Source organism: Glycine soja, chromosome 16 (assembly GCF_004193775.1).
Source record: "Glycine soja cultivar W05 chromosome 16, ASM419377v2, whole genome shotgun sequence".
NCBI classification, from domain to species: domain Eukaryota; kingdom Viridiplantae; phylum Streptophyta; class Magnoliopsida; order Fabales; family Fabaceae; genus Glycine; species Glycine soja.
In genome coordinates, this window is record NC_041017.1 from 21,925,628 (window position 1) to 21,931,780 (window position 6,153).

At 32.4% G+C, this 6,153-nt stretch overlaps 1 pseudogene; it reads right to left on the reverse strand.

Annotated features, from left to right (window-relative positions):
* Positions 1 to 318: 318 nt before the first annotated feature.
* LOC114389860 lies at positions 319 to 5,136 on the reverse strand (annotated as a pseudogene).
* Between the last annotated feature and the right edge of the window lie 1,017 nt (positions 5,137 to 6,153).

The window sequence follows — 6,153 nt, forward strand, 5'->3', positions numbered from 1 at the left end:
TTGAAACTTGGGTATGACTTAAAAGAAATGTTAGAAAGACGTTCTCTAACACACTTTTGTTAGCTAAAAATTGTTAGATCTCGCGACATCATGCATGAAACTCATTACATATACAGTAAGAAACCCACATAATTTTGTTAAGTCTAATAAAGTTTATCAACAATAGTGTGTTGAAATGAAAAGGTGTGCCAACATTCCTCTTTAAATATTCAAATTGTCAGCTTAGCCATTAAGAAACTAGGATATACAATCAGAATCTACGACTGGAATAGTTTGTGCACAAGACACAAAATTCCTAGGCAACAAAAGCACCCAAAATCTATAAGGCAAACTTGTCAGTTTGCTTCTATTCATACTGCTAATATGGTAATAATACTAACAATACTTATCATTTACAAAAGCCAACTACTCAGTCACTGTGAGGAATTGAGGAGATACTCTTTTACAAGCCTCTACCAATGCACCACAATCGACCACGGCTTGGTGTGGTGGGTACAGAGCTAGTAGCATTGGCCTGAGTAGATGAGAGTTCTATATCAGAAGTGCTGCCACAACTAGAAGCACAATATTGTCCATCTGCCTCGTTCATCTTATCGATTAATGAGTGCCTGATACGCGAACCAACCACCCCAAGCTTCAGAAAGATTTATCCCAGGGGAGCAACTTGCTGAAATAGGTGTATTGGGATTGCTTAAAGCATCCTCTTGCAATATATCTGCTATTCTAGATAGTATGCTGAAGGCTAAACTTCCAAGAACTCTTGAGTATGCTTCCAAAATAGAATGTCCAATATCCTACAAAAGTAGAGAGAAAGAAATTAATACTAACAGCTAAATGATTGCCTTAAATTTCACAACTTCATTAAGGAGAAACTTGTGGCACCAAAAACTTAGATATCAGTCGTTTTCTTTTCTATTTATCTAATTTATTTTTAAGTAGAAATAAGTTAATTTAACATGGAATTTTCAGTTTGAGGGGGCAAGAAGAAATATATTAAAATTACTACTAGGAAACTCACCTTGCCATATTGAACTTTCGCAGCATCCAGAAATGTTTGAGGAAGGTTAGGATATCTGGCTTTAAGCAGATTTAAAAGTGTTTCTGCACGTTCCAGCAATAGTTCCATCTTATCTATACCTGCCATAGGGTCCTTCATGAAAGACCATGAGGTTCGAACTGGGGATTTTCCACTATTTTTCTTGTATAATTCCTCTCTTTCCATGAAAATGTAGCAGCTTCCAATCTATTAATGGTCCTCTAGGGCGGCATGTTCAGAATTCAAATTGAGAGCTTTCAGCATTTCTTCTCTGGAACTCGATTCAGCTATCAAAACCTTGTGCAACTCCTCTCCAAGGCTTGCCTTCCAGACTAAAACATAAAAACAGATTTTGAAACACTGCAATGAAAATTACAATACAAAAAGAAAGAAATCTACCTAGCATAAGGATTGCTATATTTCTTGACAAAGAAAAAAAAAATCTTCATGATCTGGGATATCTAAAGATGCAGTTTTCTTGTTCATGAAATTAAGCTCAGATTAAAGGCCAATAATTAATATTCCTTATACAATATCATAATTTTTTTTTTATTCAAGATCATACTTTACATGATTAACCCATTCAATCTTGAAAATGGATAGACCCCATAAGAACTCCTTTATATTCATCATCATACTTCACACCTTAAATTCTACTCTTTTTTGAACACAGATTACCCTAATTTTGTTGCTATCATTTTGCTTCCTAATCAACACTAATGGAGAACAATTTGCTTGAGGCTAAAGCATATAAATTCAAACCCTCAAAATTGATTACCTTCAGAAGTGCATCCTTAATTAATGTTGGCACGGGCATTTCAAGCAACATATTATCATTGATAGCTTTGGCAGCCTTGAATATCTGCTGTACTACCCTTCCCTGATTAAGCAGCCTCTTTCTTTCAATGTCAGAGAGCCCGGTTCTTGGTAACTCGGGGTGATGGAAGCCACCATCTTTTGCTATGTCTTCCACTTGTGTTCCTCCCTTCTGACGGCTTCCTTCCTCCGCATACCAAAATTCAGTTTGCACCATTGAGTCTAGTGCCTCCTGTCAACCAGAACACCAAAAGATGTCAGTCTAATAAGTAACAGAAAATTTCATGGTCTTACATTAGAATGAAGAGATGACCTACAATAAGCATAGAGTCCAACTTCTGAATCCACGAGTTTCATTGAATTTACCAACAGTTGCATTATGTTGAAGTAATCAGTCACTATTTCCTGATCACTCATTGAGAGGAGTTCATATTGCCTCCTTGACTGTACTAGCTTTTGCAATCTTCTCAAATACAACAAGATCAACACACTGATGAAGAAGACACTTTGCCTTGAAGTCCTTCTTCATAATTGCAGCATCATCTTTCTCCTTCTCTGAGATTCCTTCCTTCACAACATGCCAAGAATCTCATGGAAGCCAAGAATCGCTTCCATCCTCCAACCCATTGATTATAGTTCTTGCCACCAAGAACTGGTAACGCATGCATGAATCCACCAGTGTTTGTTGCGGAAGCCATTGCAGCACCTTCAATCGGGTCCTTGAACCTTAGAGCTCTTATGATACCAATTTGTTGGAGAATAAACCCTTTCACACTCACACACTGATATGAACAAAGAATATATTTCAATGAAACTTGTGTGTATTTTCTTATCAAGCACTTACACGTATGCACCTTTATATAGTGCTTTCATAAAAACTGTTACAACAGAAAACAGAAATCAATATAAAACTAACACTCTAACCAACTACTACTAACAATACCCTTACTTATATTTGGATTAAACTCAACATTAAATGCATCATCAAATATAAGTTGCTTTGAGTTAAGTTACTTTTATTATCTCCAGAAAAAAAAATTGGTGAAGAAAAAGAAATAAAAAATACAATCATATACGTTTCTCATTGACTTTTCATGGAACTTAGGCATCAAAATTTAGTCATTTTCAATTCATTTTAACTAATAAGATATATGTCGGAAAAAATATTTTATTAACACTCCTCTTATTATTATATTAATAATTGAGTAATTTTTACGTGTTATTTAAATTATATTCTTTTTTTAGAATCGTCATCTTTTATTTTAAAATATATATTTTCTTTCTTCGAGAAATAAACATAAGTTATACTTTAACTTTTTAATGCAAATAGTATTTTAATGAATCATGAATAATTTAAAAATGACTTTTAATGATATTTTAGTTTTTTAAAATAATTTTCATTTTACAAATAATTAATTTTGAATATTTTATTATTAATTTATCACTTTAAAGAATAAAATAAGATATAGGTAGAATATATTTATTATTGGTTTCAAAATTTCATTTCATAAATTAACAATAAATATTTAACATTAACTACTAATTATGTTGAGTTATTGTGAATTCTTTTTCTAAAACACATATATTAAATGAAATTATAGATCCAGTGATATTTAGAGCATCGATATAGGGTGAAATTTGTACGAATTCTTGTTTTGAAAGATTAATGCCAGAATAATATTAAAAATTGACCTCTTTTTTATATAGTTGATCACAATTTCAATAGCTAAATAAAAAATGGCATTGCAAGGTCTTTGCATAACACAATTTGTAGTTGATCACTATGTCAATAGCAATGTAAAAATGACATTGCCAGATCTTTTCCAGAGCACAGGCCCATTAATTCTCTTTATAGATCAGACCAGAACTTGACATTGTTTGCATCATAAAGCAAAGAAGTCATTGCTTTCACGGGATTGCTTTGCGCATCAGCAGAATTGCTGGTACACCCAACAATTTTGAAAATCTCCATTATACTTGTCTTTGTTATAAGTTGTTGTTCAGCACTTTTCTTCTTCACACAACCTTGTTTTTTTTTTTTCTTGAGCTTCATTCTCGTGAGAGGTGTTCTATGAGAGTTTTCCGTTCATTCTTGTGTCATCTTTGGTGGAGGTGCATTGTTTATGGTGATTCGTCAGCAAGTGGTGGTTGTCGTGAGGTTGGTTTGGCCATTAATGGCGAAGGTAAGTTCTTCATTTTATTTTTTTTACGTATAGATACGGATTGATTAATCCATAAGTTATGTAAAATTTACGGATTAATTATCTGTAAGTTTTATATAACTTACGGATTAATAATCTGTATACTTTTTTACGGATTAGCAATCCGTAAAAACATACGGATTGCAACCAATCTGTAAGAAGCATACGGATTGTCAATCCGTAATCTTCATACAGATTACCAATTCGTATGCTTCTTTTAAATTTTTTTGTTATTTACATACATTTATTTTATTGTTCAATTAGAACAAATTAGAACTGATAATTAAAAAAATTTTAAATAGATATAGTTAGATAATTAATTTGATAGTTGTAGTGAGTATAGTTTGAAAGTCATATTAATTTGAAAAGAATTGATACATAATTAGTTTTTTCGCTTTTAATTTAATGTATCATATTAATAAATGTAGTAAAAAAAGTGAAAATTACATGATTGTATAATTATGGTGTGGTTAGGGGTTTTTTGTTTGTGATTGAAATTTTTGAATGTTTTTTGTTAAGATATATGAAGATAAGTGGATGTATGATAGTGTAATGTCTGAAGAAGTTGATATGAATGACCAAAATGAAGACGAAGCTGGTGTGAATGAAGAACATGTTAATTGTTCTGATGCGTTCAATACTTCTCAAGTATTAAATATGATTTATTGTTATTAAAGTAATTAATTGAATGTGTATGACACTCTGTTAGCAAAGAGTGTGCAACTAAGCAAATGCAACAAATACGCTCGAGTTGCTAAAGTTCACTATGTTGCGTCACATTTGCTCTGAGATACGTCTCGCAGCCAGGATAGTCTAAAATATGCCCCATGGCATTGTACTATCTTAGCTCTTGCCTCTTCAGCACTCACTTCAAGCAATTCGACTAAGAGGAAGATGACATCGTCCACGTGAAGAGGCTCAAAGCTATGGAACGTGCATGTAATGGGAAAATGCAACAACGACGCCAAATCATCCAAGGTGATAGTACACCTCTTCTATCAGCAAATGGAAACTACTAGTTTCCTTATGCCACCTCTCCACGAAAGCAGACATAAGTCCTTGATCACCAGTGTCCAGTGACATGCGATTAGAGGACTAAATCCTGTTGCAGCCACTAAGCCTTTGATCTTTGGGGCAGGCTCCAAATTTCTCAACCTTCCTTCCATGGGAGAATAATTTCAGCTCAGGACGTTCCTGAAAATGATAATTTAAATCATTTCAACAATAATAAAATTACTTACAAAAATAACATTTATTTAAAAATATAAATACCTCTTCATTCCAAACTTTCATGGCCACATGATAAACATAGTCATGCAACACTGATGTGTCGTGGGCCCGCCTGAAAAACCTCGACATCAGTCCCCACATCATCAGCAGCTGCTTCTTCAGGCTATTCATGGACTTCGTCATTTGCATGATCCACATGGTGAACATCCTCTGCAACAGGTGCAGCTTCCCGTTGTCTACGTTTGGATGTTGTGGGCCTTCGTCGTTGGGAGGCTTCATCTGCATCCCGACTGACTTCTCTCCCTAGGGTTCTTCCTATCACTCTTCCTAAAGCTCAACGCAAACCTCTGGTTCTAACCATAATTTGCACATTAAAATAGTCATAATAATTTATGTAATCATTCAAACAATACTTCAATCAATCCATATTTAGTAATTCATAAATAAAATTTGTATTATTTGTTCATTAACTTTTTTATTACTTTAATATATTCATAAATGCATATAGAAATTCTTTTTTCAAAATATATAGAGTTGACAACACTAATTCTAGTAAACTTAAAGTAATGACAAAATATAATTACAATTTTAGTTTTTATTTCTAACAAATAACTATTTCATTTTTCAACAAATTACTATGACAATAACTTGTAATTTTTTTTTTACTAATAAAATATTTTATTTTATACTTCCATATAAATATTTAATACTAAATTGTCAAATTATTACTAATAAACATTTGAAATTTATCATATCTAACAAATTTATAAAACACTTTTTAAATATCAAATATAACAAAATTACTTAACTTCTTGATTAAAAATTTACAATAACTATGTAATTAAATAACAAATACAACAAATTGTAATT